General features: G+C 36.7%; 1 protein-coding gene across 1 annotated transcript in view; it reads left to right on the plus strand.

The window, feature by feature from the left end:
• The window catches only part of LOC108965654, a 336480-nt gene that overhangs the window by 147727 nt on the left and 163148 nt on the right, over positions 1-25605 (plus strand). The window contains exon 4 of the mRNA XM_018928203.1: positions 7323-7376. The gene's annotated coding sequence lies outside the window, so the exon portion shown is untranslated. The remainder of the gene's footprint in view (positions 1-7322; positions 7377-25605) is intronic.

Raw genomic sequence — 25605 nt, forward strand, 5'->3', positions numbered from 1 at the left:
ATTTCACCTGCCACCAGCACACACACACTCCGCCGAAAATAAGTGTACATAAATTGCGGTCGATTTGTGGTTTGCTGCGTCTACTTGCCACATGCGGCGCTTATGCTTGATTACCTGCACCAAAGTAGCAAAAAAAAAMAAAAAAAAAAAAAAAACCGTGTAGAAAATATACTCGTAACCTATGTTGATTGCAACTTCCTGCAGCTTCACAAAATTACAACAACAACGCACATATACTTGCAACTTGCTTGGCATGCGATCGCAAGCAGAATTTTGTTGCAATAACTTTCACTACCTCATGTGGCACACAACTAACGGTTGCTGCTTGGCTGTGCAACACTTTAGCACATACAATGCAGGTGTTGCAACAGTGAAAGTGGCTTGTCGCAGTTGATGGTTGCCACTTGTGCTGGTTTCCGGCAACGAAGTAAGCGATAAAATCGTCGCAGTGAACGCATATAGCGGCAATACATTTGCCACACACGGTTAGAACGGTATTGCAACACAACGCATGACAGTGCAACGCGTCGCATCGCACATCATCCCTAATGAAATCCACCGATATGACAGCTCGTTGGAAACACATTTAGTGTTATTGTTGTGGATGTGGTGTTGTTGTTTTTGTCGTAGTTGTATTACTTAGTGGCATTTTATCGCCACTACAACGTTGTGACATGTGCGCGCAATATTACGAAAGACGTGACGTGCGGCCCTTTTCAAATATAAAAATATATGTGCTTTCAACATGCGTGTATGTGTATATGTATGCAGGTTTATATGTGACGGTTTGTTGTGCGTATAAAGTTAGTTGAATCGTTCAACTTTCGCATGGGTTGGCTGTTGCAAGCTATGACTTAGCACCGATGTATGTATGTGTTGCATGCATTCAAAGGACTTGCTAAAGTGGCAAGTGCGACGGGCAAGAAAGTGGAATCAAGTGAATTTCATAAAGTTAAATTGGATTCAATTTCTGTGTGTGTGTGTGTGCGTGGTTGCGGTATTAAGTTAGTTGCATTTGTTGTAAGCCGTTCTCCTCAAACTGACAGATGTCAAGCGATACACGTGATTTGCGGTGATTTTTTATATATTACTATATATATACAATATTTTGAAGTTAAAATGTAGAAATGCAGGTGGAAAATGGAAAAGTGTGGTTAGAAAAGTGACGCAGAGCAGAGCTTATTGCTGCGTCAGAGTTCTACGTCAGAATTTTGAACGACTTGACATTACGGCGACAATGAAGTTTCATTTTAGTGAGGGTGGCACCAATGCTCAGATGGTGAGATGCGCTACAGTAAGTACAAATGAATTCGAATATACGGAAGAATTTTAACGTACCCCTTTTCCATTAGCAAAGGAGTAATACCATATACATATTATGCTGATAACCCCATTTCATTGGAAGTGCGATATAAAGTCACCGCTAACGCTTTTCAACAGATCATTCCAATAATTTTTTATCTGTCAAACATTATTTAATACTGCCGATTCTCGTTTTTTTTAGGCGGCAACTTTAGATCAAAAAAATTAAGAGATTTCTAAAACGTCCTCTGCTAGTTACAGATATTGAATATACGCTATTTTTTCTTAAATTAGACAATAATTTGTTCTTTTTTGCAAATAAGGTTTGGCGGTGTTTTTGCAACTTTTTAGACTCAAGAGCCAGATAATTAACCTCTCTAAAATCCTTAAAAAGTTATGAACGAAGTTAGGAGATGTAAGGTATGTAGTCTCAGCGCTGTGCTAACTAACCACGGCTTGTGTGAACACCTACCGGCCCTGGACCAGGAAAGAAACTTTTGAATCTTTTTGCTGGTAGTCCAAGTATTCATTAACCTGCGTATGTGCAAGTGATAACCTGCAGAAATGGCTGGCCGGTCTATAGCTGGAACCGCTTCTGTTCCTTTGAAATCTGGCTTGGTCTCGAAGCCGGAGTCATAAGAAGTCACATTCGACTAAACAGCTCAACATTGAAATTGATATGGTGGGTTAAGTTTGATAGGTCTCCTTCTTTGTGGGAGTAATAGAGAAAAGGTTGGGTCTACTATATGGGACTACATTCCGAGTTATGAGTAGCAGTTCTAAGTGAGGTTAAAATAGATATGAATTAGAAAACAAAAACCCGAAACGAGTAAGGGTGGAAATCTTATTTTCTTCTGATCTTAAAATCGGACAGGGTCCCGGATGAGACGAAAATAACCTCCAGGAAAGGGAACAAAAAAATTATTTTTAAAATGGTGGCTACCCCCTAGAGATGGTAGGCCAATCAGCAGAATCCTGCCAACTGGTAGGGCTAAAAAGCCAGCTGAAATCGGCAGCCCTAGCAGAGGCACTACTACAAGGTTCATGGTGGGTTCGGGGATCACAAAGAATTTCACCTATCTTCACCCAGTCTATCAAAGAAGACCTGAAATATAATTTCGAATGATGATAACCATTCCCATAACATTCGGGATTCTATGTAAACTGTCCTGCTAAAGACAGACAACATTGTTAAAAATATTTTTAATTTACTTTTTTACCGAACATGATACACAACCAATGTGTGGACTTAATATCGGGATAACTTATAACTTTTCCATTGTGATTGCTCTTGTTGGTCATAAGCCCGCCAATATAGTATGAACCAAGTACTTCTTCTAGCCTAGATACCGTGAAGTCAATCAGTGGCTAAATGAGCACCTGACCCCCCTCGTAATATAAATTCCTACACCCCACACATACACACCATACTCTACACATCATCCTTTCATCCCACACTACACCTACCACACTCAACACATCATCTTTTCACACTACACACAACAACTCAACGCATCATCATCTACACCACACCTTTCACACCACACACGAGGACACCAAACACAATCAACAAAAGGGASTGGCGGACGGCGCCCAAGYCTCTTTTTSRTACGATCCGTGCGCATATAYGTTTCGCCAGTCTTTTATACGATACGTCCTTTCTTCATTCGAAAAGCCAAGGTGAGTTGVCGCGAGTTTTCGTTTGTAACAATATTTTTGGACTTGCTATTTATTACAGTGGGGTCCATTATGGAAATCGGCTGGGTGAAAGGGTCAATACATCAGATCAATATCTTCCTAATCTATCGTCAAAAACGAGTAGTTTCAAATTGCGATAACATATTTCCATATCTGCTTGCAACATACATAAAATGTTTCTGCATTCCAATTCATCCCGCCAAACATATTCTGCGTATAACTGTCATACTACATATCGAGCATTCTTCATACGTTTACGACGTAAGTTCAAGAACACGTTAAAAACTTTAATACTACTTACCGAAATCCATAATTCGTGGCAAACAAGTAAAATATGTTACTACTTCCTCGAGCGATATAAAAGTTAAGAGCGTTCCTCACCTGCGATGGCTCCTGCTCATATTTCGAAACATCTTAAAGTTGTTACGAGTATTGTTGTGAATGAGCATAAAATTGCGATTGCCATTCGTAGAGCGCACAATTTATGGAGCGTAATAAATCGCTAAGTCACTATGTGTCACCTACAATTATTGAAGCTCTGCTTTTTGCCGGCTTACCTATTTCTATTGCTGTAGCTGCACGTCGGCATTTGTGGCGTGACGTGGTGGAAAATGTTGCAATTACAATAAAACGCATCATTAAAATGCTGATGTTGGGCAAATTGCCTAAGAAAGTAAGTGACGCTGAGTGAGAAAACAGCGAAGTGGTTGCTCAAAGATAAAGCGAACGAAAGCAAACAGGAGGTGGAAAAAAACATTGACGAGTGCCAAAGGAATAGAGCATAAATTCGCACCTCCTAATCAGCAAAGCGCGACGAACAAACAAACCGTCGACGAAGCAACGAGCGAGCGCGCGAACGACCGACGACGCAAACGAGCAATTCAATTAAAATATAGCTGACACGAGTGACGTGCAACAAATTTACACTTGCAAGGACCTGTTACGGAGTTGCCACACACCGGCACGCCTAGCATGCGAGCGTCTTTTGGCGCTGTAGAGAGCGAGCTCTATGCGTTTGGTTGGTTGAGTGCGCGGTGTGTCAACTGCTGCGTTGCGACGCTTGCAGCTTTCACAGTTCGTCAATTTTTATAGCCAACGCGCGAGCGAGCGCCCATAAACACGCGGACACCCAAAGCGGGAATGGGCTCCGCATCTCGGCTGACAATAGCAGCAGCGAAATTGAAATTGTGGCAAGGAGCGGGAATGTGTTTGCAACAAAATCACATTGCGGCGCCTTACGTAATTCCATTTTTATTCAAATTTTGTTGCGCGCAGCGAATGATTTGACGTTGACCGCGCGCAAAATATCTTTCCACTAACAATTTTTATTATATTTATTTTTCTTTTAAATACCTTTTCCTGCTGTACACTGGTGTGTTAATGCTGCGTTATCAGATTTTATGCTATTTCTTTCGTCGTTGATGTGGTGTGAGGAATTGCATTTGCTTATTAACGCGTTAAGTACTTTTTAGGGGTCACAACAATGCCCTCACCATTTCTAGCATACAACGTTAACGCTGCGAATAATTTTGAAATGGTTTTTATTATTTTTTCTATGCTACGGTTTAAAGTTATAATATTAGCGCGGTGACACTCCAACCTCATTTGCACGCAACGCCTGCGAAACAAAATAATAAAAAAAATGTAAAAAAAAATTGATAAGTTAAGAATTTATAATATTTATATGCCGAGACTTGAATTTATTTATTTTTTCTTTTATCAAGAGGATATTTTGCCATCCAAGCAGCAACTTATGCAAAAGAACTGCGCTTGAACTCGCAGTGGGGGCAATAAATATTTTTGGTCGGACTTCGCTCAACTCTTTTTTGTTCCCAACGCACATTTCGTATTTAGCAGAGGTACATTTTGCTTCAAGGAGGATTTTTTTTCGATTTCAACTATTTGAAAGAAAAATTCACGAAATTTTCACTGAAATTTAATTTTTTTTTTTTTTTTTGTAAAAATGTCTGCCAAAAATATAATTTAGGGTTTTTGTCCTTCGTCTAAGTTCTAAATTAAGGTTTTAACAAAAACACGTATTTTTTCACTTTAGATGATTTTGTAAGGAGACGTGGCTGAATCTGCTTTCCTAAGTTTGCTGAGTTTAAGATATTTTTTTCCAAAAATTTCAGAATTTCTTTGTTAATAGTAGATGTTCTTAACACGTAGAAAGAAACAGTATTTTACCCGAGGAAGCCCATGTAACCTTTAAGAGGGTTTCTTAATTTTTCAAAAATTTTATTGAGTTCAAAAAAAACAGTAGAAAAAATTTTCACGACCTTTTTCGAAATGTTAATGTGTTGTAGAGTCATGAGTTACCTACATTCCCACACTCTTTCAGAGAAAGAAATTATTCAGCTGTCAGCTCAATACCGTCTCAGTCTCATTCGATCGAAATTTTTGTCGAAATTGTGGAAGTTGGAGCCAAGCTTAAGAGAACAGAGTATGGAGATATTTTATTCAGTTGTGGATTAAAATTTATTCCGATGATTTATGGCTATGTATATTACATACTGGAAAAGAATAAATAAAAAGCTTACCTAACCAATTTTTGGTACAAAAAGGACCCTAAATGAAAGTCTGATATACGCTCATCATACTCTCCAAATTCCATGATCATGAGCTAAGAGCTCGCTAATCAGTGATCATAATTCCTTCAGTGAGTCTCATATACATTCTGTTAAAACAGCGATTGAGCAGGAAGTTGATAAAATCAATTGTTTTATCTTCCACATTATTTTGGGTTCCTAAGTGCCTTTACACCGTTAAGCACTGGGTAAAGCTAATTTTACTTCAAACGCAAAGGCGGCGCTGCGAAAGTGATTTATTTCCACTTTTAATTTTTTCCGAACCCTTTCTTTATTCATTTAGGTGGAACTTCCAGGTAGCAAAATAAATTATTTGTGTCACTTGAATGCTTTAGGTTCTTTTTTGAAATTCAATGCACATGGCGAAAAGCCCTTTTGATGAGACCAAAAGGTGAGACCTTAACCTTTTTGAACACTTGCAAACAGACACACACACACCCACACAGCAATTACGACACTTCAGCAGCAAAGAGCATCCCAACTTGCTGCCCGCCAAATGCAACGAAATGCACCCTGCGCCCATACAGCCTACCCTTAGGGAATTCACTCGCAGTATTTCCGACACTGAGGGCGCTTCAGGATATGAATCTTAAATTTTTTGGATAAGACATTTTTTCACACTTTGCCTTTACTGTCCTTTCGCTGGATAGTTTGATGTATTTTTTTTTGTTTTCGTTTCTTCCTTTTCATTTCCTCGGCTATCGGCCTCGGCTCGGGAATATGAATGCATTAAGACATCTCAACCGTTGGTGAAGCAAGTTGGCGTAAGAGGAGGAATGTACGCTGTGTAGTTGGGAAAATGTTCGGCACCGACACTGCATGCAAATTCTTCTCATTCTCATTATTGCGCTAAATTTAACTCGAGCTGTGCGCTCCTTGCTCCATACAAACCTATTGATGGTAGACAGTGTGGTATCTTCAAGAAGGTTTTGCCTGTTTATAACCCTTGCTTCGCCTGCTCAATGCCATCACACCACTTCAGTGGCATTCGGCATTGTGCATTGAATTTGAATTTGATTTTGCGATATCCCCATCATGAATTCCAATGCCTCGAATATGCTTTATGTAAGTGTGTTTGTGTCTGTGTGGGAATTTGGCTGGCACTGAGCGATTGACAGCGTGCAAAATAACTAACGGGAGTTTTTGCGTATTTTTGCGCTTTTCTTACTTCCCCCCTCCACTGCTCATTCTTTTTTATGCAGCACTCTCTTTTCACCGCCTCCAGCCGCTTTTCTTGTGTTGATTTTGCAATTGTGTTATGTTGAATAATAGTTGTTATTGTTCTTTTCGTTGTTGTTGCCATCGTTGTGAATTCATAAATGCGAAGGAAAAGATGCAAATGACAGCATTAAATAAATTCCAGCACTTCAATTGTACAAATGCTACTCGCATTTCGACGCGCACAAATCTCTCGCTGCGTGTTGGGTAGGGGAGCAGAGCCGCTTCGGTTACTTTGGAAAATGAATGGCTTCGAATTGTTGGTTAAGATTTGACTCATTGCGAATAGTATTTAATTTATGAGTGCTGACAATCCTTAAGTGCGACTAGCTGCCTGAGCACTCTGCGGCATAAACTCTCCCAAGTGGTTGCCTTAATGGAAATTTGCATTCTTAGCATAACATTAAATATTCTAATGAATCACTTTTTCATTGTCCCTACAAAAATAGAAAACTCGAAAATAAAAGCAAAATTAATAGCAACAAAAAGTAATCACATATTTGATTTTAATTGCAGATTTTGGCACTGAAAAGGATCAACCGAAGGTTCGCTCCCTTTAATAATTGATTGGTGAGTGCGAAAAGGCTTTGTAATTCATATTTTTAAAATAAAATGTTGCAGAAGAATACAAAGGAAGGTAATGATTTTTCTGATGGAGGCACATTAATAGGAAAATTTTTATTTTCCCGCTTCCGACTTTATATTATATAAAAATTATCATCATCCATCTTTGTTGTCCGATCGTGCGAACTAGCCCTTCAGCTTGTGAGATATCGATTTGAAATTTTTACACGTCCTATCCGCACCAAAAGCTGCTCATTTGTCAGAATCACTAATATCATACCACTTTAGCATTTATGTTTTATCCAAAAATTTTATCAGAAACTAAGGCAAAAATGGTTCAAAGCAACTGAAAGCTGATAACAAACACCTAGAGTATGAGTACTCTATAGTACACTACAAATTTTGAAGGGAATACTGCTCGATACTGTTAAATAGCGAAATCCGTTGCTGAAACAGATGAAGAAACACAAAATTGTCGTCCCGCTATACGACCAAGATGAAGTGGAAACACCTCTAAGGCGGCTGAATTACAACAAATATCCATGCACAGAGAGACCTTTAAAGACAGCGGCGAAAAGCACTTGTTCCATATGCTAAGCATGATTTGGTTGGATGAATGATTGGCATATGAGTGTACTCTCAATTTACAGAAAAAGAGATCTAGCCTGCGCTAGTTATCATGGGAACAGTCCTCGTAATCTTGCCTATTAAGTTCTTTGAATAAGGTTATGTGGAAAACTTAAACCAACTGATTGGATCTTATCAGTATGGCATGGTACAATATGTCAAATCCTGGAGAAAACCCTTAACAAACAGATCAAAGATCACGAGATGAGAAAACACTGGAGCTTTCGTGAGAAATGTTCTTCACAAGTTAAGCGCTTGAAAATCCAACGAATGCGCTGCCCAAGCCAAGTGTCGTTGCAGCGGAATATTATGCTTAAGCGAAAAGATCGTTTGACTCGAGACCCATGTGAATTAAGGGAGTCCTGGCATCCTATGAATACTACTGGCGTGGCTTGGTAAAGAAAAGAGATATTTCGCGAAGTTTTTTGTATTTTGGCACAGATCGATCCAAAGTGGCAAACCAAATAAGAAGAAGAATATATCATATATCAGCCATAAAAACGAGACGATCGCAATCAACAGCTTGCATGTAAAGGTTTTGCATTTGATGACATATCTTTTCCATAAGAATTGACCAATGTGAGCTCTTTTAAGGAGTCTTTTGAATTTATTGAAGGTATTATAGCATTGATGCAAACGAGATTAACGCTTATTTTTATTACATATCTTCGGCTCTAACAATATTTTTTTTTTTTTAAGTATTGTGACAAAACAAACAAATACCTGGAAATTGTAAATAAAACTAAAAATATTTAGTTATTCACCAATATCTATCTATATTGTCGCCTTTAAAGTAATTCCCACCAGATGTTTATGCCAACGATTTTTCCAGTCCTCCAAACACTTTTTGAGATCGCCTTCATCTCCTTCCAATTCGATCTTTGTTGACGTGTTTGCATGTCAAACTCATAAACCCTTGTCTTGTCGGCAGTTATAATGCTTTCCATGGAAATGTTTTTCATAGGAATGTTTTTTTTTTTATAAAACTGAATCACCGAAAGCCTTTCCAACGAAAATTAAAACGAAATTTAAAAATCCTAAATAAATCCTCTTTTCTTTTTAAATAAAATTTACACAACCCAACAATTCCCTTCAACATATAACATATAAGTTTTGTAGTAAAACAGCAACCAATTTCAATATAATATTAAAAGAGGTATATATACATATATATAATATTTTACACAGAAATTAATTAAAAGTAGTTGGAAAAAAAATAACAAAAATATTTTTGCAAATGGTTCACCTTTACGTATGAGACTCTATCCAATATTTAAATAGTATTTAATTTTTTATTTTGGAAAAGTTATACATTTTTGTGCTGAACAAACGAAAATAAAGCAATTCCGGGAAATTACTCACCAACGAACATATTAATCTGCGTATTACCACCTGATTTCCTGGAATAACAAAATGAATCGCACAACATTTCGATATCCAAACACTAAGCATGAAAGTGAAAAGCTATCTATGTTCATATATTTGGGAATATATAAACATTTATTTACATGAGTAGTTGTGTGCACTTGCATGTTTGTATCATCATTAAATTGGCTATGTTACTACCCGTTACAAGCCACATCGGTATGATTTACTGTAATCGAGCGTTGCTGAAGAGTTCAATCATGAAAAATATGAAATATTCATAAGAGCAAAGCTGGATTGCGCAATATGCCATCCAAGCACCACTTTGTCGATGCTACAACAACAAATGCACACACATGCCACATATCCATATAAATGTTATATAATATAATATAAGCGTGCGCTTATGTCAGTTGGCTTGCATGAAATTTCACGAGCAGAATCCGAATAAATCCGTTACAAATTTCGAGTGCTGTTGCGATGCTTTTTTGGCAGTAAATGCCAGCAAATTTAGTATATTGTATGTAAAATTATAATTTACAGAATCACATACATGCATGTATACATATTTTCAAAAATGTGTGCTTTTAGCTAAATTTCGAATTTTACATAAGTATTTTGTAATTCATACATGGATTTTATGAAGTTGTAGGTATAGTGCTGTATCAACATGTGTTCTGTACACTATGACAAGGTCCATGGCCTATGTGTGCGTGTGCGCGCGTCTTTGATCTGCATGCATTCAGGCGCACAGGCTTGCGTGCAAGAAAGTGTCGCTCGTTCGCCCACTTACTTGCTTGAGTGAATTGTCAGCTTATTCAAGTGGAAGCGGAACTCTAGCACTCAACACTATGTGTGGACTTTATAACGGTATATATGCGCAAACGTTTTTAAGAGGAAATGAGTATATAAGTGAATGAGTGTGAAAATATTTGCAGAGTCACCCAGTCAACCAAAGTGGTTTATGCATATTTTGCGGTTGACACGAATCGAATGCCTTAAAAGATGAACGATATCTTCAGAGAAATTAGAGAAGGGTATAGAAGGTACAAAATGTGGAGCGCTGTATTAGAGTACTGTCTGCAAGCGCAGGTTGAAAGCCTTGGATTCATGTTTCCAAATAGGGATCCAGAAGTATGTTAGAATTTATCAATATAGTGGGGCAAGGAAAGTCTTTGTGATTTAGGAGAGGGTACAATAGACCAAGACCGCGGTTCATTCTTCGTTTATTAAACTTGAGTATATAATATTATTAGCCCTTTCATATATAGTTCCTAACTGTTACTTTTAATGCTCTCTGCGAACTCTGGGTTTCTAAAGTTTATTCGTCATCCTAACTCCATCGGAATTTTAACAGAACTTGAATCTTACTTGAGTCATATGAAAGTAAAAAAAGTTTTCTTTAAGTATAACTCTCTTGCAACCTAAAACCACTGCCCATTCTGTGAGATTCTATGCTCCTTTAATAATAACTACATTTGAACAAACCGCTTCAAGAGCGAATATTTATCGTTATAAGAAAGTATGACGAACAGGTTATACATAGAAACTGTTGCGAGACTTTAAAGTTAGAGAAAAACAAGTAAGGAAGGACTAAGTTCGGGTTTTTGTGTAAAGTTTTATTCCGCTATCATCATTGGTTCCTAATGTATATATTATACAGAGAAGGCATCAGATGGAATTCAAAATAGCGTTATATTGGAAGAAGGCGTGGTTGTGAACCGATTTCACCCATATTTGGTACATGTCATCAGGGTGTTAAGAAACTATTATGTACCGAATTTCATTGAAATCGGTTGATTAGTTCCTGAGATATGGTTTTTGGTCCATACGTGGGCGACGCCACGCCCATTTGCAATTTTTAAAGAAAGCCTGGGTGCAGCTTCTTTCTAAGATTTCTTCCGTTTAGTGTTTCTGACGTTTTTTGTTAGTCGGTTAACACACTTTTAGTGATTTTCAACATAACTTTTGTATGGGAGATGGGCGTGGTTATTATCCGATTTCTTCCATTTTTGAGCTGTATATGAAAATGCCTGAAGGAAACGACTCTATAGAGTTTGGTTGACATAGCTGTAGCAGTTYCCGAGATATGTACAAAAAACTTAGTAGGGGGCGGGACCAAGCCCACTTTTCCAAAAAAATTACGTCCAAATATGCCCCTTCCTAATGCGATATTTGTGCCAAATTTAACTTTAATATCTTTATTTATGGCTTAGTTATGACACTTTATAGGTTTTCGGTTTTCGCCATTTTGTGTCCGGACGGACGGACAGACAGACATCCGGATTTCAACTCTACTCATCACTCTGATCACTTTGGTATATATAACCCTATATCTGACTCTTTCAGTTTTAGGACTTACAAACAACCGTTATGTGAACAAAACTATAATACTCTCTTTAACAACTTTGTTGCGAGAGTATAACAATAACTCGTGATACAAAGTGAGGCCTGAGTATTCCTTACTTGGTCTTGTTTCAATAACAATTTTTGGTATCGCCTTGCAACATTTCAGTTAGGGGTCACTGTTGTTGATTCGTTGCACTATTATAAGCCGTTTCCGCAGTTCTGGCTTTTTCAATGGGAAAAGTTCCGTCTACAACAAAGTAAGAAGATTGAACATATTTGTTTTAACACCCTTATTTTTTAGATTCAAACTCAAGTATGGCAAACCTTTTTTGAGGACTCAGAGATAGCCCTTAAAGTTGTAATATTGGTAATGACTGTCTCTCAGATCTAAATTTCTACATGTGCGTTCAGTTAGGTTAGGTTGAAAGATGGGTATCGTTAGTTAATCAAATCATATAAATCGTCAAATTGACTTCAATGCAATGCAGGTCTGCCTAGATATTTTTTTTTCCGGTTCTCAGTTCAAAGTAAGCTTATTAGTATTTAAAGGGTAAGTAGGGATCTTTTTTAAATTCTTTTTTTTTACATTTTCTGTTCACTTATACTCTTAGAATTAATGTAGAAATCTTCTTTACCAGTGGAAGGGCTATCGTCCCTACTAGATTCATATTTTTTAATAATTTATTGACAATGTTATGACAAAATTTATGTAAAACACATGAGGAAAAATTAAAAAAAAAACATTAATTAATTTTTTATTTATCAACATTTTTTCATTATTCTAATAGTGATGATAACCATTCACGTACTTCTTAAGAATAAATTGGGCTTTTGTGTTTCAGATGATCCAAACATGAGAAATCGTGTCCGCCAGTGAAAAAACGCGTCACGGCACATTTTTTTGGCATTTTATTGGTGCTTCTGCCAGTAGCTCCGATTTCATCAAGTCTTTTCATGTAAGACTTAAGCTACACAAGAAGTTCCTTTTGAATTTGAAGTGCCAGTTTCGTGTAAAATTTTCGTATTTCGGCTTACGGGGTAGCTAGATCCGTAAGTCCTTGCTACATATTTCTTTAGTTATGCATTTATCTTTTTTTAGTAACAACAACAATATTAAATTTGCCTGCCAGCAATTTGTGTTTGATTTTTATGGCCGCATAAGGAAGTGCAGTTTATGGTTGCATGAGAGTGGAAATGAAATGGCCGGCGCAAGTAAGGCAAGGCAGGGCGAAGCGTGCGGCTGCCGCTCATTGACAAAAGCAACTACCGTTTTGCGCAAATCTACAATAAACGCACACACACAGCTGCAACAACATGTCCGCGAGCTTACGTACTGCATGCCACATATGTAAATATATGTACGGGTATATGCCTGCTTGTTGTTGTTGCGTAGCGTATCGCTTTTTAAATTCAAATTTAAATATTTTTTGCTTTCAACTTTTTGTTGTGTAATTTCATCATGCATTTTTACATCACATTTGGCGTTTTTTTGTCAGCGGCAACGCGCAACGCAATGCCGCACAACCACCACGGCAGTGATACGAACGGACGGACGGACGGACGGATAAGAGCGTGGATGTCGAAATTGCGTATGTAAATTTTTGTTGCCTCTCGTCGCTGAAGTGGCCAAATGGGGCAAGAAGCTGCTGGGATCTGCAAGTTATGCTCACAATAAGCCATGGTGCTGTGTGACACTCGGCTCGGCGCGAGTCGCATTGCATGAAATGAGTTTGGTGACTGCCACTCTCTTATACGTTGTTGTTGTTGTAATTGTTGTTGTAATTGTTGTTGGTGAATGTGCAGACTCATATTCCTAGCCATAAATGTGTTATTTTTATATGTGTATGTTAATGACGTTCAGTGGAAAATTGTAAGTTGCCGCTATGTTGCCACATATGTTGGCCGTTGTTGCCACAAAATGAAAAAAACGCAACAACAGCAAGAAAGAAGTAAAAAAATATATTGCAGATTCAACCGCTTTGTGGTTGTGTGTGTGATTGTAGCTGACTGCACTGTCTGCGGCAAGATTGCCTTTGCTTGTATGTGTATTTGTATAATTATATATGTATAGGTATGAAGATGTGACTGCACCATTAAATTAAAATGCAACTTGCGCTGTGTGTAAGCAAACGCAGACAGTTTTGCAAGTACGCACACTCCCACATGTGCGATGTTGGTATGCTCGGCGTATACATTCTAACTATCAGCGAGAGCGTTTACATTGGACCTCAAGCAACGACGCCCGGTTTTATATGCTCACACAGTCGCAAATTCCTGCGCCCCTTTGATATGTGTATTTGCAACATCACACATATGTATATTAACAGTTTAAAATGTCTGCTTTTTATTAGGCAATCTGGCAGCGCTTAAATGCCATTTGATGTTGCAAGTTTATTTGTGTGCCAAAATTTGGCCATTCATCGTGGGGTTGGCTTGAGTAGACCAATGCGGATTGGTGGTTTAGGACCTCTCTTGGTACATGCGAACCCACATAAAATGCAGAGTTCTGCCCTCCTCAATATTAGAAAGTTATAGTAGACGCCACTCTAATCTTTACCTGTGGTTCCATTAAAATAATCAGAACTGAGATCGCTTGAAGAAAGCAATAGTTGGAAAATGCTCTAAAATCAGACAAATATTGATATTTTATTGAAATTTAAAAGGCTTAGGGAATATATGGAGGAAATGAATAAATAAAATAGAATAATCTGTGTGTGTGTGTGAGTTTGCGACGGACGTTTTCATAACTTCCTACCATCTTGGCTAACGTAAGAAATTAAATTCTTTAGGACTTACAAGTTGCCGTTTAAAAATTGTCATATCCATATAATAATTGTCCTGATTTTTATTTTTATTTTAGTAAATAGTGGTGGCTTGACTCCTTGACTGCAGCAATAAAAAATTATACGTTTTATAAAACTATCATTTTCGGTTTTATCAACCAAAAATTAGCAAGACACAGCTCTATCACTACAATTTTAAAATGATTGCTGGTTTACTCACGAATAGTTTGTACACCTATTTCCTATTGACCGTTTGACCCTGTGTAATGTATTCATGGTGGCTCACACCATGGCTATTAAAAGCAATTATGAGCATCGCCTTGATTTTTGACTAACTTTGACGTGGTTTTTTGATTTTCGAGTTTTTGGAACCCCATTCGCCAAATGGTGGACAGCCACCAGCAATTATGAATATAGTATACATACCTACACTTTTGCAAATTATGGCGATATTTTGGTAGCATTGACTCGCTTCTTACCCAAAACATTTATTAACCAAAATATTAGCCAAAACACCAAGCAAAACATTACCCAAAATGTATCGTCGATCTATAAATGATGTGTGATCATTTCTTCTATATTTGATGCCAACGCAACGACTTTCGCGCACAGTTTGGTCGACAGCTATTTGCTATAATAAACCGATGTCGACAAATTAGCAGCTTCTTAGAAAGAAAATTAAGGGATGTGGTAAGTTCCAGATTGTTTTCAATTATAAGTATAAATTAAACAGTATTCTCCGCCATTAGATTCGGTGACAATTTTTGAAAAGCTCATATTGATGTGACAGCCATTGTTTGAAAAAAGGGAGTTTTCTATTGCAGTTGCTTTTCGTAAGCATTTTGAAAACTATATTTGAATTTTTTTTACTACAAAAATTCTATTTTAAATATTAATTTTTTTATTACCTAAAAGTCACATATTTTGCACTATTTGATATTATTTCTTCTGATGCGCGGTTATATATACATATATCTATATAAATTATACTTTCTTTAAGGATATATGTACATATATTTCAGTATATATATACGCTATTCAAATGTCATGAAAACTAGTTTTATAAAGATGTTGCATACTTTTAAACGCATCTTTCTGTTGAACAGCTTAAACTTTCTGTCGCCTTCCTACAGTGCCGCTCAAATATTCTAGGTTTCAGTACCACTTAAAAAAGGTGCAACCAAACATACATACAAGTGAAGCTAATGAAAGCGTATTAAAAACACCAAAGCTTTTTGGAAGTTTCTTAGTTTCCTTCAATAAAAGCAAGTATAGTCTTCATTTATCATCTAAAACTCAACTAAGAAAATTTGTATTATCTAAATCTGTGTAAACTACTACACAACTGTATGACCAAACCAAACATTTTCTAGCATATATGTTCTAACATACCTCGCTAATGAAGACGTCATTGTTGCAACACATACCTACCACCTTTTTTACAAACCGCGCTCCAGCGGCACAAAGCATGCCCCAGCGCGACCTATATTTAAAAACGGCATAAAAACGTTCTCACATCACTATTTAACGTGCTGCGGATGCATGCCACGCTGTTGGCTACTTCATTACACAGATATTTTTACACCCTCGCTTTTACTTGCCTCACATTTAATGGCGTACTTGCGATGAACTATGGTAGCATTTTTAAATGTTGCATAGTTACAGGCGTGCGCCAACAAGGCCAACTCACACATATCTATGCACACTCGCACATGTAACAGCAGCGGTACTTACAAACAGCTTGCTGCACGCCCTCATGTTGCCACACCCTATGTGTAAACGCTGCACTTAGGCATATAGACATATACGCTCTGGGGTCGTCGCTGTCCAACCGCCATTGTGGTCGCTTGCAATTCGCTGCTTTTACCCAAATTGTACAGTGTTTTTTCATGGGCTTGTGTGCGTGCAGCGTTTACACTCTCGCACAGTTGCAAGTACTTGCAATTCATTTCAGTTACTGTTGTTTTTGGTGTTGTTACTGTGGCATTGGCAGTAGCAGCTCTAACCAGTTGGTACTCTTCGTTAATTTTCTAAATGGACTTTTTTCCAACGGTGTGCGTGGTTCCGCCATATTTTTTGTAAGTTTATGCGCCTGCTTATATGCTACTCATTCGCACATCCATACATGCCCGCAAGCGCACACACACACATACGGGAGTGTAAATGCAGCAACATAAATTCTTCAATGTGCGCCAGTACGTGTGTGAGTGCCAGCATGTGTGTGCCCGTGTTGGTGTGTGTTTTGTAAGTGTGTGGCAACGCTTCTGGCAGTGACTCGCATAAAAGCTTTTCATTTTTCAACTTTATTTAAAGGAGCTGCTGCTCCAGTTTCTTCCTTCACATGCTGTCGCATACTCCACTCGTACTTATTAACAGCAACAGAAACAACAACAACAGCTGCAGCCGTGACAGCAACAATAACGGCATCATCAACAATACCAACAACAACAGCAATGGCAACAGCACAGTGCATAAAAGAAATTTGCTAAATCAACAGCAGTAATGAAAACAAACAAAGCAACAACAACAACACACACACACACACACACACTGCTTATGTGTCTTACTCTCGTTCGGTCTAAATGCTGCGTCATTATATCCATACAAATGCAGGACACAGGGTGCAAGGGGCTGTGTGTATGAGCGCTCAGAAAATGCAAACAACTTACAGTTTCAATTCCAACGGCACATGACCATACTGCTTCAGTGCCTCAGTGCCCCATTGCCGCATAGATGACTTTGTGCGCTGACTTCGTGCGCAGCGTCCTCTGTTTAAACGTTCTAAGTTAATGTGTCAACATCAACGCTGTGTTGTTGCTGTTGCTGATGCTTGTTAGCCAGGGTACTAAATTAAGAGTACTTTTAAACAAATATTTTCCTTTTCCGAGATAATATCGCATGGCGAGGTGATTTAGAAGTATTTCTGCTATAATTAACGAGTTTTTATCGTAATTAACACCAGAGAGAAACTTATCAAGATGTTAAGCTAGGCAGGGTATATGTTTTAAGTTGAGGCTTGCTTTGTACTCATCAAGTAATGATAACTCACATATGTCTATGAGACAGCAGAGTCTAAAACTTTACATTTTTATCTTTCTTTTTGAAGCTAAGTATGGCTACAAGTTAGTGTACGAGTATGTTGCAAAGCCTCCTCCAATCAGCACTTTTGATCTCGAAAACTCGTTTTAAAGCTGCGTAAAGGAAAGGTAATAGAATAAACCTTTTGAAGTTTATTTTGAGGAGCGATAAACGGGACAAATTGTTAAAGACAAATAGTATACACAAGTCATATTGAGGCTAAAGTCATCGTTGACTTTTTATCATTGCACTATTTGGTCATATTAGGTAAATACATTTTGGCACTTGGCTAATTGAATATATAGATATCTATAGATATCTTTATTTTTATTCACCGTTTCAAGTAAGAACTTTTTAAGAAATATTCGATGCATTCGACCTTATTGCAGATAATACTTTAATATAACATTCTTTCATATATGATGCCCGTTTCAGTTATTCCTTCGAAACCACTAATTTTTTGTGGATTGCTCCTAAATGTAGGCAACACTTTGCGTATTTGAGAATTTCATATGTACTGTTTTTTAGTAGTACTTCACAATTTGTTAAATTTTTGGTATGATAGTAAAAATGTAAGGTATTCTAGCCAACTTTGACTTCTCTTCTAGAAAAAATAATATTGTTTAAATGTAACTAAATAAAACCATATATGAAATACAAATACTTACTTGGTTATATATTGTAAAGAATAATCTGATTGAAGAGATTTGAACGGTAGATCTATCCGTTCGTCTCTCCGTTTATGCGATATTTTGAGTAAAAATTTAAATATTTCGATGAAACTCACTTCACGTGTTTATTTTCACCCAAGGAAGGTCTGTTTTGCATTTGAGCGGAATTTGACTAAAGCCACCTACCTACTCTTCATATACAATATGACAAAAAAGTACCCGGAAATTAAAAATAAAACGCAAAATATTTAATTCTTTTTCATTATTTAATATGTTCCCTTCAAAGCAATGTAAACCAGATTTAATACACTTATGCCAACGACTTTTCCAGTCACGAAACACTTTTCATAAGTACTTTTTTGGCTGACCTTCAGCTTCTTCAGCTAATTTCGTTTTATCTCTTCGAACGACTATAAACGGGTACCACTCTGATGATTGTTGAATTGTTTGCATGTCAAACTCATAAACCCATGTTTCATTGGCAGTTATAATCCTCGCAATGAATGTGGGATTTGAATTCGCACAATCAAGAATGTCCAAAGAGACCGGTTTAGGGCACCACATCCTTCACTTTTTTAATATTTTCAACAGTTAAAAGGTATAATGTCGTCCAGAACGAATAGCTTTTTGAAATGTCATTTACCCGAGGAATTCCATTACACTTTTCGGATGCTTTTTTGTCATAATGTGTAAGAATTTCAAACTCTATCTAATTCTTAATATTATTCACGAAAATAGCGGATTAAAAATTTGCACAAATAGGTCCATCCCACCTTTGTAAATTAGCGTATTTCAAGCTCCCATACATTCCAGATGGGAATCTCAATAACTATGTCTAATTTTATGCAAAACGTAGCTTTGAGATATATTATTTTCATTCAAGAAAACATTTTTTCCTCATAATAGTTGTAAAGTGGTTAGTCTAAAATGGGTAAGATCGGATGAACACTTCCGTATGGTACATACCGCTAAACATGCAAGACATTTTAATAAATTAAAATAACTTATAATATTAGACATAATGCAGTTTAATACCTAAAATATGTAAAATTAGTGCAGGAGTTGATCCAGTTCAGTTATACAATTGCGCGGAAACTTCTTCTGGGTACACTTGGATAATTTCAAAAACTAATACAATTTGTCTTTAGGTACTTTCCCTAGCCACGATGTATGTATGACATCCAACTTTCTACCTGACTTCAATATAATGTGATTTAGAGCCTTGGTCTATACCCAACATCTCGACTCTTTGATTGATATTTTTCTGATCTACACAAAATGTATATAATTTAGGTGATATTTAGTTATTTTTTACGCAACGAGTTTTAATATAAAGTTTTTTCACTCTTGAATGTACTTGCTGCCTGTGATTGATTTAAATTTTGAGGGTATAAAATATTCGGTTAAATCCGAGCTCTAAAATTAAACTTTTTTACTTGTTTTCATATCTAGAAAGACCTAAAAAGAAGCAAATAGTATATGTTGAACTACATCGAAATCATAACCACGTGCAGCAATTATAGCCAACAAATTGACCTTTACACCCACCTCCGCCGAACATGAGCGATGTGGCAGCCAAGTTTTAGAGCATATTACTGCCACTTGAATGCACTCACCGTTACGAGAGTTGCAGAGTAAGAACTCGAAAATTATGGCACTTCCACTAGCAGCTAATGCTACTCTGAAGCGGAGAGTGTATGTACATTTCGAGCAGGCAACATTCCACAAATACGTGTACAGCCAGCCTTGAATACTTCAAACGCAGCGAAACGGCGAATTACATACCTACCCGGTTCACGTTGGGTAGGCTGTAGGTCAGCTGCCAGAGCTTATTGCCCAACTGTCAAAGGTGGGCTGCCATAAGGCGCAGTAACAACTCTTATATGCCGCACACACATGTGCATAAATTTGCGCATGAGAAAGAACATGTGTTCGTTTGCGTGCCACATATTTATGCAAGCAACTCTACGAAAGCACAGTGAAAGTCAAACGTTTCAACTTTCGCTTGTGATTTTACCTTCCTTGTTTTGCGATGTTTCATTTTACCTGCTGCTCGTGGCACACAATAGCCGCTGCTTTCGTTGCAAGTTTATGCCCGCATGTGTAGTTGATCCCCGTTTTGAACCTGCAATTAATTCGCTTTGTTTTTCCGCTCGACCAAGCGGTCGAAACGACTACTTGACTTCGGCCGTTGCCCGTCATTCAATTTTCACGCTCGTCGCTTTTTATTTTGCTCCGACTGTTATTGTTTCGTTTACCGTTCGCTGGCTGCTTGAGTCGTTTGAGCGTTCGTATACGTTATGTGAGTGTATGAGTTAAGGAGTATCCGGTAGGGAAGCTGAAAGCACCAGAATATTTTGGGACTAGTATGGAGCTAGTATTTTTGAACTCTTATATCTATATGAATCAAATGATGATGAACTTTTTCAGGGTACTGAGTATACTTGAAGAATCGAATCGAATTATTTGAGAAGTAATATAATTCTCTGCAAAGTATACTGTGTAACTGAATGCATGAGTGAATACTTTCACCGATTATTTAATGATATTTTTTTTTTTTTTTGGTAAATGCTTACATATAATGTACTTTTCTGAACTAGAGAAAATTCTTGCGATACTCGCTTATAATTTCCTTAATAATATTATACACTTCACAAATAAATTATTTGCTCAATTTCTTCCAAACCATCTTCTTATAGTATCCTAGCGCACATGCAACCCCATTTCATATTTATCTACGCATTAAGTAAACTTATTTATGTGTTTTGATGCCATAAATATGCCTAACTACTTCTTATGTTTTTTTGATTATTTTCTTGGCAAACATGGCATAAAATAAATGAACAAGCCATGTTCCGTCAGCTGCAAGACACACAGAAACAGCCAACAATTTGCTGCCCACACAATTGTTTGCTTACCGAATTTAAAGTAAATTATTTCCTTTATTCGCATTCATTAGTCACATGACTGGTATTTAAGTGAACCCTGTGACGGACATTGCTCGCATGTACTGTGGATTAAATAACAAATTATGCGGTTATATATAGGAGGCGACTATTGGGGCTTATAATTGGACGGCAGTGGTTTGTTGTAGGCATTAAGATGTTCAAGCGTGTGGTCGAATGTTGTTTCCAATGCTAAATAGATTTGGTTTTTCGCTAATACTGGTTGATGTTGAGCTAACCGCTACTTAAGTGAGCCTTAGCTCATTGATTAGAGAAGAAAACACGCTAGACTTGATTTCATATTAATTCTTTTTGTGGGTTTCTGAATATATTATTATCAAAGATTTTTCATTTACACATATTTAAAGCTAATATTAGATCCTAACTGAAGCCTTGGAAGATATCAAAAAGTGAACACAAATAACTTTATGATGAAGCTCATGTGAAAAGGAAGGGAATGTGTCAAAAGTGAAAGGAAAAATTATTAAAAAGCGATCTCAGTTCGGCCAATAATAAGGAGTGGTTTGAAATTCTAAGGGTGGAAACCGATTAATTTCGATTTTCGGTAAAACCACAAGTCCGTTGGAAAAAAGTTTAACAACAAAGTTTTTGGCATTAAAAAGATCCACAACTTTAGTGCTAACTATTTTTAAATAATTTCCGAATTTATTAGAAAAATAAAAATAATAAATTTTTATATTTAACAAAAATGTATACTCTTCATGTGAACGTTTGTGAATTTTCATTTCAATCTGTCGATTCATTCTTTGTTTTTAATCCATTTAATGTAGCTGTGTCACAGTATTTTTTTGCTATGGAAAAAACTGAAGTGAAAAAATTCTTAATTTTTGGAAGGTATGCCACCAAAAGAAATTCACAATTAGAACAGTAGAGAGATGAATTGCTGCATTCAAACGTGGACGTACAAGGTTGTTGGAGACGATCCACGTGAAGGACTTACAAAAAGCGCATAAACACCAGAAATCATAGCCCGAATATAGAATAAGGTTTTGAACAACGCCGATTGACTGAGGGAGATTAAGTGGACACTCTTTACATCTACTTAGGCAGCGTGAGACATATTTTGAGTGAAATTTTTGGTTTTATAAAGTTGTGTGCGCAATGGTTGCACGATTGCGAATGCGACTTTCTCCGCAACATGTGGAGGATCCTTCCGGATTCTCACTCCAGGGATGGGATCCACGATTGCAAGGTCGTTGCAGCAAATTTATTAATGTTCAGGGTCCCAAAGTCAGGGGCTACAAATGGATGTTCTTTGGCTACCCAGAGGATACTTGGTCTAAAACCGGAAGTTGTGAGCTGCTTGAGTCATATGTGAAATGACGGTGAATGACACCAAAAAATAAGGTGACATTGTATTTATTTTGAAAATTCTTTATTTATTCTTCCAAATCAATTTCATCCCCTTCCGATACAATGCACTTATGTCAACGGATTTTCCAATCTTCGAAACACTGAGGAACAAAACATCCTTCAAAATGGTTTTGGCTGAGCCTTTCGATATGCCAACTCTATCGGCAAGGTCTCTAATTGTTAATCGACGGTTTTACAACACCGAATCTTTGATTTGTCGAACGTGAGCTTCGTCGATAGATGGTCGCCCTGGACGTTTCTTCGTCTTCGATACGTTCACGGCCGGACTATACCACTTGTAAAAATTTTTTTTAGACATAGCCTCATCACCAAAGGCTTTCTGCACAATTCTCAACGTATTCGCAGCAGAAAATTGATTCCGTAAACAAAACTTAAAGCAAATAATTTGCTCAACAAATTTCGACATCGCAAAAAACGAAAAACTCACTTTTAGCAGCTCACAAAACGACACGTATCTCAAACAGTAATGAATATTTTGACATGAAATTTGATATAAATGTGACTGACAGTACTACCAACCTAAAAAAAAAAAAAGTAATTCTCCAAATCCTCACAGTATTATATTATATTATTACATTTTCTATCATTTGCACTGCACTGGCACTGAATTTCATCTTACTATCTTTGTTTTTGGCATCAACATATTTTATTCTTGTCTATATAGTAATATTGAAATTACTTTATGAATTCAATACAACTGGTAACCCTTAACATAACTATCTCTCTTAGAAATACTTCGTACAACACTTTATATTGAAGTAAATATATCAATCATTTTATCGATGTAATTTAATTAGAAATGTGAGATAGATGGCAACACCTTTTTAAAAATATTCAAATTTATAATTTCTGAGAAAACCCGATTAAATTGACTTCCATATTCCATAGTTTTTTGTAACAGTTACCAACAATCCCCAAAAAATATTTCCAACCTAGTCAATTAGAAATTCAAACAGGTGGCAATTATCAAAAAAAAAAATTTTTTTTTAACTGTAAGTTCTTTATAGTAACGTCAGTTTGCCTTTATCTTATTAATTTTTTTTTTGTTTTGTTGTTAAACATTTTAATTAGGTGGCAACATTCAGCCTTAAAAAAAAAAATGAAATTGGAGCCGAATAAGAAAATAAAAAAATCAGTTAAGTTTCATAAAAATACATAAATTATAGATGTGCATAAAATAGTTGTTATTTTCGTGCATAGTTTTCTATGAGGCTGGCAAATACGATGAAAGTGATTTTTCTATTGTATATTTTTAAACTTATTAATACTTCAGCTGATGGATATACGCTGCAAACATTTCAAATATTTTAGTGTTTTAATTAAGCATTTCAATAGGACTGCACTTTTGACCCTCCAGCCTTGAGTTGAATGTGTAGGTTGTTAGTTGGCTTATGCTGGCACTTGGTTTATCGGAGCCGGAAAAGGTAAACTTCGTTGGCATTTCTTGTTTACTTAGTTTAAGAAGTATTTTATTAAGTGAAGGGCGTTGCAAGCAGCCCTCGAATATTTCCAAAATACCGTTCTAAACTGCCATTTGAATGCTGTTCCTGGCACTGGCGTTGTTGTTTTATCAGCGAGGAAACATTTTGCTACTTTAACACAATCTATACTTGTTGTTGTCGTTGTTATTGTTTATGTGTGCAGCACTTAATTACATTTCGTCAGGTGATTAAAAGCTTAATAATTGCTTTTGTTTCTGTTTTGTAACTGTTTTTCTAATGACACCGTAATTACAAGGGTTTTCGAAATGCCTGGCAAGCACTTGCTACACCTCACCCCCGCTCTAAACTACACTGAAATTTTTTACTCCTACGCACTCCCTAAGTGCTGTTTTTAATGTTCCTTAAGCTGTAATGTTGCTTTTTTCGGTTCACTTCCGATAGACGCTGGCTTGGCTTCCTGTTCCACACTCGCATTTTCACACACACCCACACACCCAGAGGTTTCTGCTATTTAATTTATGTGCTTAGGTTAATATCTCACATTTCACGCGTTTTCCCGTGCGCCTATTTTTAATTCCTTTTTTTGTTAACATTTGTGTTTAATGCCTTGGTAATTACTTTTGCTCGGCATGGCGTATACGCAACATTTTAGAGTCCTGTGAATTATTGCCGAAATGAAGTTGATTTCTTTGTTCTTCTGTATTTGTTTGTGTTTTTTGTTTGTTTGTTGTTTACTGGTTGGCTTTGACTCATATGGAGCTAAAACGTATGGAAGTAAGCAAAAGTAATGTAAGGGCTCACATACATACATACATACAAACCGACATATGTATATACTATATATAGTAAATAAGGAAATATTTGAATATCAGAATCATACCATGAACAGAGTATATTGTGTTCGCCACTAAGTTGATAACATCCAGAAAGGTATTTTATATATAAATTATCAGGGTTATGAGCTGAGTCAATTTAGTCATGTCCGCCGGTCTGTCGTTTTATATACGCGAAATAGCCACTCAGTTTTTGAGATATTGCTGAAAGGACCGATATCGGACCCCTATAGCGTATAGCTGCCATACTAACCGAACGATAGGAATGAATTGTTTGTGTAGAAAAATTTTCATTCAAGTTGATATTGTCATGATATTTTGCAAGAATTATATTCTAAAGAAATCATGTAATATCTGAAGAAATTTCTCAGATTTGCTTACGATCGTAATGAAGTTCTTGTGTCAGAAACTTTTTTATTTGACAAGGTATTGCCACAAAATTTGATATGAATTATTGTCCAAAGTAATTTGTATGTATGTTATGTTTGTTCAGTTCGTAATTATATAGCGTATATTTCCTATCCAGAATCTTTTTTATTGGATGTTGTTATCATAACGTTACTAGATATCTAAAAAACGACCCCTTCCTTCAAAGGAGAAGAAAATAAATATTTTGTAAAATCCAGTAGTCTGGGAAGGATTTCGCAATATGTATTTATATATCTTTAGATATGAAATATTTATGTGGTTATTGTTATCGCAGACTTTCCTTATACGCAGATCTTTTCAATAAATGACGCACTGGTG

The sequence above is a fragment of the Bactrocera latifrons genome, unplaced genomic scaffold (assembly GCF_001853355.1).
Source record: "Bactrocera latifrons isolate USDA-ARS-PBARC rearing strain unplaced genomic scaffold, ASM185335v1 scaffold_144, whole genome shotgun sequence".
NCBI classification, from domain to species: Eukaryota; Metazoa; Arthropoda; class Insecta; order Diptera; family Tephritidae; genus Bactrocera; species Bactrocera latifrons.